This window comes from Mastomys coucha, unplaced genomic scaffold (genome assembly GCF_008632895.1).
Source record: "Mastomys coucha isolate ucsf_1 unplaced genomic scaffold, UCSF_Mcou_1 pScaffold9, whole genome shotgun sequence".
Taxonomy (NCBI): Eukaryota; Metazoa; Chordata; class Mammalia; order Rodentia; family Muridae; genus Mastomys; species Mastomys coucha.
Window position 1 is genome coordinate 27,092,123 of NW_022196915.1, and position 13,203 is coordinate 27,105,325.

The following is a 13,203-nucleotide window of genomic DNA, read 5'->3' on the forward strand; positions in this document are numbered from 1 at the left end:
TTCTTTAGGTGCTTCTCAGCCATTCAGTATTCATCAGTTGAGAATTCTTTGTTTAGCTCTGTACCCCAGGTTTTTTTTATTTTTATTTTTTATTAGATATTTTCTTTATTGACATGTAAATTTCTCCTTTCCCAGTTTCTCCTCCAAAAAACAAACAAACAAACAAATAAAAACAACAAGAACAAACCCCTGTTGCCCCCCCCATGCCTGTCACCCCACCCTATCCCACTTCTTGGCCCTGGCATTCCCCTACACTGGGGCACAGAACCTTCACAGGGCCCCCAGTTTTTAATAGGGTTATTTGGTTCTCTGGAGTCTAACTTCTTGTGTTCTTTATATATGTTGGATATTAGCTCTCTATCAGATAAAGGAATGGTAAAGATATTTTCCCAATCTGTTGGTTGCCCTTTTGTCCTATTGACAGTGTCTTTTGCCTTACACAAGCTTTGCAATTTCATGAGGTCCCATTTGTCAATTCTTGATCTTAAAGCATAAGTTATTGGTGTTCTGTTCAGGTAATTGTCCCCTGTGACCATGTGCTCGAGGATCTTCCCCACTTCCTTTTTTATTAGTTTCAGTGTATCTGATTTTATGTAGATGTCCTTGATCCACTTGGATTTGAGCTTTGTACAAGGAGATAGGAATGGATCAATTTGCATTCTTCTACATGCTAACCGCCAGTTGAGCCAATACCATTTGTTGAAAATGCTGTCTTTTTTCCACTGGATGGTTTTAGCTCCTTTGCCAAAGATCAAGTAGCCATAGGTTTGTGGGTTCATTTCTGGGTCTTCAATTCTATTCCATTGATCTATCTGCCTATCACTGTACCAACACCATGCAGTTTTTATCACAATTGCTTTGTAGTACAGCTTAAGGTCTAGGATGGTGATTCCACCAGAGGTTCCTTTATTGTTAAGACTAGTTTTGGCTGTCCTGGGTTTTTAGTTATTCCAGATGAATTTGCAAATTGCTCTTTCCAAATCTGTGAAGAATTGAGTTGGAATTTTGATGGGTATTGCATTGAATTTGTAGATTGCTTTTGGCAAGATGGCCATTTTTACTATATTAATCCTGCCAATCTACAAGCATGGGAGATATTTCCATCTTCTGAGATCTTTAGTTTCCTTCTTCAGAGACTTGAAGTTTTTGTCAAACAGATCTTTTACTAGCCTAGTTAGAGTCACACCAAGGTATTTTATATTATTTGTGACTATTGTGAAGGGTGTTGTTTTCCTAATTTCTTTCTCAGCCTGTTTATCCTTTGTGTAGAGGAAGGCCACTGATTTGCTTGAGTTAATTTTATATCCAGCTACTTTGCTGAAGTTGTTTACCAGGTTTAGGAGCCCTCTGGTGGAATTTTGAGGTCACTTAAGTATACTATCATATCATTAGGAAATAGTGATAATTTGACTTCTTCCTTTCCAATTCATATCCCTTTGATCTCCTTTTGTTGTCTAGTTGCTCTGGCTAGGACTTCAAGTACAATATTGAATAGGTAGGGAGAGAGTGGGCAGCCTTGTCTAGTCCCTGATTTTAGTGGGAGTGCTTCAAGTTTCTCTCCATTTAGTTTCAGGTTGCCTACTGGTTTCCTGTATATTGCTTTTACTATGTTTATGTATGGGCCTTGAATTCCTGATCTTTCCATGACTTTCATCGTGAAGGGATGTTGGATTTTGTCAAATGCTTTCTCAGCATCTAATGAGATGATCATATTTTTTCTTTCAGTTTGTTTATATAGTGAATTATGTTGACGGATTTCCATATATTGAACCATCCCTACATCCCTGGGATGAAGCCTACTTGATCATGATGGATGATCATTTTGATGTGTTCTTGGATTCGGTTTGCAAGAATTTTATTGAGTATTTTTGCATCAATATTCATAAGGGAAATTGGTCTGAAGTTTTCCTCAGTCTCTCTGTGTCTTTGTTTAGTTTCTATTTCCACAATCTGTCCATTGCAGAGAGTGTGGTGTTCACATCTTCCACTATTATTGTGTGTGGTGCAATGTGTGCTTTGAGCTTTAGTAAAATTTCTTTTATGACTGTAGATGCCCTTGCATTTGGAGTGTAGAGTGTTTTACATCTATTATCCTTTGTAGGGCTGGATTTGTGGAAAGATATTGTGTAAATTTTGTTTTGTCATGGAATATCTTGTTTTCTTCATCTAAGGTAATTGAGAGTTTTGCTGGGTATAGTAGCCTGTGTTGCTGTCCAGCAGCAACGTTAAAACAGTGGGTTACCTGGAATATGGAGTTAGAAAGAAATAGGAGGAGATAAAAAGAGATAGGAGGAGGTAGGCTAGCCATACTGTACCTTACCCACGTGGGAGGATAAAAATTAGACAACACGAGCTGTGGTCACTCAGTCATCTTGAACCTTTAATGCTAAACCTTTGTTCCCCCAACAGGTATAATACCTGAGGCAAAACCACTCCCCCCAAGTACGTCAGCATGCCAGTCCAATCAGCGACTTCCTCTTTTCTCTGTGGAGGTGGAGCTTCCGAATGTAACTGGAATCAGGTTGGAGGCATGGCAAATAGCAGGAGATGGGCAGAGAGGTGTGATTATGAGAGGCAGGCCTCAAACCAGGAGGGTAACAAGCCTGGGCTGGCATTTGTGTTCTCTTAAGGTCTATATGACATCAACCCAGAATCTTCTGGCTTTCATAGTCTCTGTCGAGAAGTCTGGTATAATTCTGATAGGCCTGCCTTTATATGTTACTTGACCTTTTCTCTCACTGCTTTTCATATTCTTTCTTTGTTTTGTGTATTTGGTGTTTTTTATTGTGACTGGAGGAATTTCTCTTCTGGCCCAGTCTATTTGGAGTTCTATAGGCTTCTTGTATGATCATGGGCATCTCTTTCTTTAGGTTAGGGAAGTTTTCTTCTATAATTTTGTTGAAGATATTTACTGGTCCTTTAAGTTGGAGGTCTTCATACTCTTCTATACCTATTATCCTTAGGTTTGGTCTTCTCATTGTGTCCTGGGTTTCCTGGATGCTTTGGGTTAGGAACTTTTTGCATTTTGTGTTTTCTTTGACTGTTATGTCAATGTTTTTCTATGGTATCTTCTGCACCTGAGATTCTCTCTTCAATCTCTTGTATTTTGTTGGTGATGCTTACATCTATGATTCCTGACTTCTTTCCTAGGATTTCTAACTCCAGAGTTGTCTCTCTTTGTGATTTCTTAACTGTTTGTACTTCCAGTTTTAGGTCCTGGGTGGTTTTGTTCAGTTCCTTCGCCAGTTTGGTTGTGCTCTCTTGTAATTCTTTAAGAGATTTTTATGTTTCCTCTTTAAGGGCTTGAACCTATTTACCTGTGTTCTCTGTATTTCTTTAAGGGAGTTATTCATGCTCTTCTTGAATTCTTCTATCACCATCTTGAGATATGATTTTAGATGCAAATCTTGCTTTTCTGGTATTTTGGGATATCCCGGACTTGCTGTGGTGGGAGTACTAGGTTCTGATGAAGCTAAGTATTCTTAGTTTCTGTTGGTAAGATTCTTGCATTTGCCTTTTGCCATCTGTTGATCTCTGGTGTTAGATGTTCTTCCTGTCTATGGCTGGAGCTTGTTCCTCCTATAAGTCTGTACTTCTGGGAGATCAGCTCTTCTCTGGTAAGACCCGTGTGCAGTGGACTGTGGATCAGTTGTCCCTCCTGAGTCCTGGGGTCAGAACAAACCCTGGAGACAGGCTCCCACTTGTGGGTAAGGGGAAGAGAGGGCTGTGGATCTATCTGCAGTCCCTCCTAGGTGAAGAGGGAGGTAGAAAGGATCCTACACCAGCTGCCCTGCCACTTCTGAGGCCTGTGCCTTCTGGTTCAGCCTGAGGTCACTGGAGTGCAAATGGAGATCTCACCTGAGTCCTTATGTTGGAGCACTCCCCAAAGACAAGCTCTCTGCTTGCAGGAAAGGGGCAGAGAGGGCTGTGGAGCTGCAGTACCTGCTAGGTGAAGAAGGAGGTAGAAAGGATCCTATGCCAGCAGCCAATATCCTTGTTTTTAATAGCTGAACAATATTCTATGGTGCAAATGAACCATATTTTCTGTATCCATTCTTCAGTTGAGGAACATCTGGGTTGCTTCCAGTTTCTGGCTATTATGAATAATGTTGCTATGAATATAGTAGAGCACATGTACTTGTGGTATGGTTAAGCATCTTTTGGGTATATTTCCAGGAGTGATATAACTGTGTCTTGAGGTAGAACTATTTCCAGGTTTTTGAAGAACTGGATATAATAGAAGAGAAAGTAGGAAATACCCTTTATGCATTGGTACAAGATGTAAGTTCCTGAATCGAACACCAATGGCTCACACTCTAACACCAACATTTGATAACTGAGACCTCTTGGAACTGAAAAGCTTCTGTAAGGCAAAGGACATTGTCAAGAGGATGAAATGCTTCCTACATATTGGCAAAAGATCTTCCCTAACCCTACATCTGACAGAGGGCTAATATACAAAATATATAAAGACCTCAAGAGCTTAGATTTCAATATACCAAATAACCTAACTGAATACTGAGGTTCAGAGCTAAACAGAGAATTTTCAGCAGAGGAATCTAGAATCTCCAAGAAGTACTTAAAGCAATGTTCAACATCATTAGTCATCAGGGATATTGATGTTTTAAAAATAAAAACAAATAGAAAATTTGGAAGTAAAAAATTCAATGAATCAAAATTTAAAAAATAGAAAGACAAATCACCAAAAGACTTGACCAAGCAGAAGAAAGAATACCAGGATATAGAACAACATGGAAGAAATAATACAGCAAAATTTTATGAGGGAAAAGTAATAATCAAAATGTCCAGGAACTTTGGGATAGCATCAAGAAACCAAACCTAGGAATTCATAGAATATATGAAGGAGCTAAAAGAAACCTAAAAGCTTATAGACCTATTCAATGAAGCTTTATCAGAAACTCCAAATCTAAAAAGGAAATAAACATTCATTTAGAATTTCAAATAAGCATGAGGATGGCTAAAGGAAAGCAATAGGATTAAAATATAGTATATGTTAAAAAAATAGGTTAATTTTTAAAAAGCTAAAAATGAAATAAAACAAAAAGGTAGACAATCCTCCAAGTAGGGGTGAATGACCTTTTTAATTACATCATGACTATATAATCAAATAAGTATGTTGGGACCACATACAGGCCCACATATTGGACACATCTACAAGAAATAGCAAAGATTTTTTTAAAAAAAATAAGCATGATTTAACAAATATCCTCTCCATACCATGTCACTTTGTGGAGGGCCCTAGTGCTGCCTGTATTTTGATGTTAATTCTGCTTTCCCAAGAAGGGAGAGAGGAATGAGTCCACTGAATGAATAAAGGGACCAATCACTGGGCAAGTAGGAAGGACTTCTGGGTTGGACAGAGGAAGAGAGGAAGCAGGAGAGAGTTAGGGGCTTTTTGATGGGGATAGAGACAGGACAAGATGGAGATAGTGCCCCCCAGTTTCAACGGTGGATCTACCAGGATTTGCCACAGGAGGATTTAGAGTTAATATGGCTTACAAGATAATAATTCTAGTTGTTGTGCACAGCGATTGAGTTACCATTGTTTCTGAACTAAGTTTGTGTGGTGTTTCCCTTCATGCTCAGCGGTTCAACTGGGTTCCAGAGAGAAAGCTAAGGCAGGAAAATGTGGGTTTGCCAGATGTGCACCACAAAGGCCATAAGGGTTTTGAAGCATGGGGCTGGCATGGTAACGACCCACCTGTGGGAACTTAGCAAGCTGGATGAAGAGATTTTGGAGCTCTAAGTCAGAGAGTCTCCACGAAATAAGAACAGGTCAGCCATTGCCCGCTGGTGCAGAGAATAGCTGTGTGTAGTACAGGAAGTTCTTTTTTAATGTTTCCCACAGCATGTTATAATTAAAATTTCCAAATTCCAAAGCAAAACACAATATTAAAACTATAAAGTGGAAAACTCAACTTCAAAGTCATATATAGTAGAATAACTTCTGATTTCTCATGAACACCTCTTGGCTAGAAAAGCATCAAGGAAGAAATACCGTACCTTTAAAGTAAATACCTATAAACCCAGATTGCTATACTCAGCAATGCTCTCTTTTTTAAAAGTGATAGAGAAATAAGAACACTTCAAAAAAAGTACAAAATAAGAAGGTTTGTGAACAGCATGCCAACATGGCAGAAGATTCTTGAAAAGAATACTATACAACAAGGAAGAATAAAAAACTGTCTCAAATGTAAGAACCCATAAAAAAGAATAAATTCCACGAAGGGACTAGAAGAACAAAAGAAATTAGGAAAGAATTATTATGTCCAGAACAATAAAGCTAAAAAACTCAAATAAAAATGTAGAAGAGTGAACAAACAATAAGCTGATCAATCAGAAAAATAGTCAATCAAACTATAAGAGTTAATAAATATCTCTCACTACTCAGTATACCTTATATGTAAAGGGATAACACTCACAAATAAAGAACACGCACAGTAATGACTAAATTTAAAAACCTGAACCAACTATGCATTGTTCCAAGAACCATTTCTCGACCAGTAAATACACAAGACAAAGATCAGAGAATGAGAGCAATCTATCAAGTGACCAGGGGCTGAAAAATAAACTGTCATAGCAATGTTGACATATTAGAGTAGATTTGAAATCAAAATTAGAAGAGATAAATGCAATCAGTATTCATTAATAAGGAGAAAAATTAATCAAGAAGATACAACAATGTCAGGGGAGATGGCTCAGTAGACAAACCAGAGTGATCAGATTCTCAGAATCCACATAAATGCTCTGTAGATGTGGTAATGCACCTGTAATTCTAGCAACATATGTCCGACAAGGGATCTTTGGAACAAACAGATTAGCTAGACTTGCAATATAGGCAAGTTGTGAGTTCTGTTGACATTGCTCAATGAATAAAATATAGGAAGACTAAAAGAGACTCCCCCCCCATTAACCTCAGCTTTCTGCCTGTAGCTATGAAACATTCATACATATGCACCATATACAGAGGCACATGCAAAGAAAAGAGAAGAAATAACAATAGTTAATATTTAATGGTGAAGCCTCCAAATTCAGCTTTTAAAGGACCCTTATGGATGTAAAACATCAGCCAGTTTCTGCTACCCTAATAGTTGGTGATTTTAGTACCATGCAGTCATCTTTAAATAGGAAAAATGCAATAAAAACAAAGATACTTCAGAGGTAAATTATACTATATGTCAAATGGGTTTAACAAATACCTATGAGGTATTCTATACAATAAATATAGAATATACATTCTTTTCAGGACACACAGAACCCTCTCTAAACTAGACCTCATTATATGTGACAAAGCATGTCTTATTAAATAGAAAAGAATTTCAAAATATCTTGTTTTGTATTAAATAATAGTGGAATGCAACTAGAACTTAGTATTAAAAGAAGCTGCAGACACTACACAAATAAGTGGGAGCTGAACAATACATTCTTGATTGACAAGTAGGTCATTGAAGAACTCAAAAAGTAACTTTAAAACTCTTAGAATAAAATACAAATATAACTTACCAGAATCTTCGGAATAATAATGAGACATTTATGAAAGGAAAGTTTATTGCTAAGTATTTATATTCAATATCAGAGTAAATAAATAGGCAAATTTTGACCCAAAGGTCTTAAAAACTAAAAACAAAAGCAGGAAAATAGGAAAATATAATAAAACAAGAGGCCTATATAAAAGAAATGCAGACTAAAAGAACAATTCACAGAATTAATGAAACAAAACAGTGGTTCTTTGAAAAGACAGACAAGGTTGCTTGTCAAGTTTAATTTGTGTCTTACATTTTTTGTTTATTATTTTTCTTCTTTTTCTTTTTTCTTTTCTTTTATTGGATATTTTCATAATTTACCTTTGAAATGTTATCCCCTTTCCCAGTTTCTCCTCTGTAAATCCACTATCCCATTACCCTCCTACTACTTCTATAAGGATGCTCCCCTGCCTACCTACTCCCCCTTCCACGCCCTGTATTCCCCTACACTGGGCATTAAGCCATCACATGACCAAGGGCCTCTATTCTCATTAATACCTGACAATGCCATCCTCTGCTGCATATGTGGCTGGAGGCATGAGTCACTCCATGTGTACTCTTTGGTTGGTGGTTTAGTCCCTGGGAGCTCTGGGGGGTCTGGTTGGTTGATATTGTTGTTCTTCCTGTGGAGTTGCAAACCTCTTCAGCTCCTTCAATACTTCCCCTACCTCCTCCATTGGGTTCCCCAAGCTCAGACCAATGGGTGACTGCTAGCATCCACCTCTCTTGTCAGGCTTTAGCAGAGCCTCTCAGGGGATAGCTACATCAGGTTCCTGTCAACAAGCACTTGTTGGCACCCACAATAGTGTCTGATTTGGTGTCTGTATGTGGGGTGGACACCCACGTGGGGCAGTCTCTGGAGGGCCTTTCCTTCAGTCTCTGCTCCATACCTGTCTCCATATTTTCTCCCTTGAGTATTTTGTTCACCCTTCTAAGAAGGACTGAAGAACCCACACTTTGGACTTCTTTCTTCCTGAGCTTGATGTGGTCTGTGAATTGTATCTTGGGTATTCTGAGTTTTTGGAATAATATCCATTTATCAGTGAGTGCATACCATGTGTGTTCTTTTGTGAATTGGTTATCTCACTCAGGATGATATTTTCTAATTCCATCCATTTGCCTGCAAATTTCATGAAGTCATGAAGTTATTTTTAATGTCTGCCTAGTACTCCAATGTGTAAATGTACCACATTTTCTGTATCCATTCCTCTGTTGAAAGACATTTGGGTTATTTCCAGCTTCTGGCTATTATAAATAAGGCTGCTGTGAACAAAGTGGAGCACATGTCCTTGTTATATGTTAGAGAATCTTTTGGGTATATACCCAGGAGTGGTATAGCTGGGTCCTCAGGTAATACTATGTCCAATTTTCTGAGGTACAACTAGGCTGATTTCCACCAGATGTGGAGAAGTGTTCCTTTTTCTCCACATCCTGGCCAGCATCTGTTGTCACCCGAGTTTTTGATCTAAGCTATTCTGACTGGTGTGAGGTGGAATCCCAGGGTCATTTTGATTTGCATTTCCCTGATGACTAAGGATGTAGAACGTTTCCTTAGGTGCTTCTGAGCCATTCTATATTACTCAGTTCAGAATTCTTTAACTCAGTACCCAATTTTTAATAGAGTTATTATAGTCTCTGGAGTTTAACTTCTTGAATTCTTTGTATATGTACTGGCTGGTTTTGTGCATCAACTTGACACAGGCTGGAGTTCTCACAGAAAAAGGAGCTTCAGTGAGAAAATCTAAGAAATCCAGGTGTAAGGCATCTTCTCAGTTAGTGATCAAGTGGGGAGGACCCCTTGTAGGTGGCACCATCCCTGGGCTGCGAGTCTTGGGTTCTATAAGAAAGCAAGCTGAGCAAGCCAGGAGAAGCAAGCCAGTAGGGAGCATCCCTCCATGTCCTCTGCATAAGCTCCTGCTTCCTGACCTGCTTGAGTTCCAGTCTTGTCTTCCTTTGGTGATGAACAGCAACATGGAAGTGTAAGCTGAATAAACCCTTTCCTCCCCAAATAGCTTCTTGGTCATGATGTTTGTGTAGGAATAGAAACCCTGAATAAGACAGCATATATTGGATATTAGTCCTCTAACCAGATGGAGGATTAGTAAAGATATTTTCCCAATCTACTGGTTGCCATTCATCTTATAGACAGTGTCCTCTGCCTTGCAGAAGCTTTGCAGTTTTATGAGGTCCCATTTGTCTATTGATAATCTTAGAGCATAAGTCATTGATGTTCTGTTCAGGAAATTTTCCCCTGTGCCCACGTGTTCAAGGCTCTTCCCCACTTTCTCTTCTACTAGTTTCAGTGTATCTGGCTGTATGTGGAGGTCCTTGCCCCAGCTGGACTTGAGCTGTGTACAAGGAGATAAAAATGGATCAATTTACATTCTTCTACATGCTGACTGCCAGTTGAACCAGCACCATTTATTGAAAATGCTCTTTTTTTCCACTAGATGATTTTAGCTCCTTTGTCAAAGATCAAGTGACCATAGCTGTATGAGTTCATTTCTAGGTCTTCAATTCTATTCCAATGATCTACCTGCCTGTCTTTATACAAATACTATGAAGATTTTATCACTATTGCTCTGTAGTACAGCTTGAGATCAGGGATGGTGATTCCTCCAGAGAAGTTCTTTTATTGTTAAGAATAGTTTTCACTACCGTGGGTTTTTTGGCCATTGCAAACGAATTTACAAATTGTGCATTCTAACTCTATGAAGAACTGAGTTGGAATTTTGATGAGGATTGCATTTTATCTGTAGATTGCTTTTGGCAACATGGCCATTTTTTTTTACTATATTAATCCTGCCAATTCATAAGTGTGGGAGATCTTTCCATCTTCTCAGATCTTCTTCCATTTCTTTCTTCAGAGACTTGAAGTTCTTATCATTCAGATCTTTTGCTTTCTTGGTTACAGTTACAACAGGAATTTTAAATTATTTGTTACTACTGTGAAAAGTGTTGTTCCAATAGTTTCTTTCTCAGCCAGTTTATTCATGGAGTAGAAGAAAGCTACTGATCTGTTCAAGTTAATTTTATATCAGGCCACTCTGCTGAAGTTGTTTATCAGCTGTAGGAGTTCTCTGGTAGAATTTTTGGAGTCACTTAAGTATACCATCATATCATCTGTAAATAATGCTCTTTTAACTTCTTCCTTTTCAATTTGTATCTCTTTGACCTGTATTTGTTGTCTAATTGCTCTGGCTAGGATTTTGAGTACAACATTGATCAGGTAGGGAGAGAGCAGACAATTTTGTCTAGTCCCTGATTTTAGTGGGATTGCTTTAAGTTTCTCTCCATTTAGTTTCATATTGGCTACTGACTTGCTGTATATTGCTTTTACTATGTTTAGGTGTGGGCCTTGAATTCCTGATCTTTCCAAGACTTCTACCATGAAGGGGTGTTGAATTTTGTCCAATGCTTTCTCAGCATCTAATGAGATGATCAAATGGTTTTTTTCTTTGCGTTTGTTTATGTATTGAATTACGTTGATGGATTTCTGTATATTGAACCATCCCTGCATCCCTGGGATGAAGCCTACTTGATCATGATGGATGATCATTTTGATGTGTTCTTAGATTCAGTTTGCAAGAATTTTATTGAGTATTTTTGCATCAATATTCATAAGGGAAATTGATCTGTATTTCTCTTTCTTTGTTGGGTCTTTGTATGAGCATAATTATGACTTCATAGAACAAAATGGGAACAGTGTTCCCTCTGATTCTATTTTGTGGAATAGTTTGAGTAATATTGGTATTAGGTCTTCTTTGAAGGTCTAATAGAATTCTGCGCTAAACCCACCTCGTACTATGTTTTTTTTTTTCCCTTGGTTGGGAGTGTTTAATGACTACTGCTAGTTCTTTAGGGGTTATGGGACTGTTTTGATGGTTTATCTGATCCTGATTTAACTTTGGTATCTGGTATCTGTCTAGAAAGTTGTTCTTTCATCCAGATTTTCCAGTTTTGTTGTATATAGGCTTTTGTAATAGGATCTGTTGATATTTTGAATTTTCTCAGTTTCTGTTGTTATGTCTCCCTTTTCATTTCTGATGTTGTTAATTTGGATAGTGTTTCTGTGCCCTCTGGTTAATCTGGCTAAGGATTTATCTATCTTGTTTATTTACTCAAAGAACCAGCTACTAGTTTTTTTTGTTTTTTTGTTTTTTTTTTTTTTGATTCTTTGTATAGTTCTTTTTTATTTGACTTGGTTGATTTCAGCCCTGAATTTGATTGTTTCCTGCTATCTACTCCTCTTGGGTATATTTGCTTCTTTTTGTTTTAGAGCTCTCAGGTGAGCTATTAAATGGGTAGAGTATGTTCTATCCAGTTTCTTTTGGAAGGCACTCAGGGCTATGAGTTTTCCTCTTAGCACTGTTTTCATTGTGTCCCATAAGTTTGGGTGTGTTGTGCCTTCATCTTCATTAAATTCTAAAACATCTTTAATTTCTTTCTTTATTTCTTCCTTGACCAAGTTAGCATTGAGAAGAATGTTGTTCAGCTTTCATGTGTAGGTGGGCTTACCATTGTTTTTGTTGTTATTGAAGACCAACCTTTGTCTGTGGTGATCTGATAGGGTGCATGGGATTCTTCCAATTTTCTTGTATCTGTTGATGCCTATTTTGTGCCTGTTTATATAGTCAGTTTTGGAGAAGGCACCATTACGTGCTAAGAAGAAGGTATATTCTTTTGATTTCAGATGAAATGTTCTATAGATATCTGTTAAATCCATTTGGTTCATAACTTCTGTTAGTTTCACTGTGTCTGTGTTTAGTTTCTATTTCCATGATCTGTCCATTGCTGAGAGAGGGATATTGAAGTCTTCCACTCTTATTGTGTAAGGTGCAATGTGTGCTTCGAGCTTTAGTAAAGTTTCTTTTATGAATGTGGGTGCCCTTGCATTTGGAGCATACATGTTCAGAATTGAAAGTTCATCTTGAGATTTTTTTTTTCTTTGACCAGTATGAAGTATCCTTCCTTATCTTTTTTGATAACTTTTGGTTGAAAGTTGATTTTATTCAATATTAGGATGGCTACTCCAACTTGTTTCTTGGGACCATTTGCTTGGAATTTTTTTCCAGCCTTTTACTCTAAGGTAGTGTCTTTCTGTGTTACTGAAGTGCATTTCCTGTTTGCAGCAAAATACTGGGTCCTGTTTACATATCCAGTCTGTTAGTCTATGTATTTTTATTGGGGAATTGAGTCTATTGATGTTAAGGAAAAATAATTGCTGCTTCTTGTTATTTTTATGTTTATGTGGCTATCTCCTGGGTTTGTTGAAAGAAGATTTACTTTATTGCTTTTTCTATGGTGTAGTTTCCCTCCTTGTGTTCGAGCTTTCTACCTATTATCCTTTGTAGGACTGGATTTGTGGAAATATACTGTGTATATAAGTGCTCTGTCTTCACACACACCAGAAGAGGTCATGAGATCCCATTACAGATGGTTTTGGAGCCACCATGTGGGTGCTGGGAATTGAACTCAGGACCTCTGGAAGAGCAGCCAATGCTCTTAACCACTGAGCCATCTCTCCAGCCCATGGAAATATACTGTGTAAATTTAGTTTTGTCATGAAATATCTTGCTATCTCCATCTATGGTAATTGAGAGTTTTGCTGGATATATTAGCCTGGGCTGGGATTTGTGTTCACTTAGGGTCTGTATGA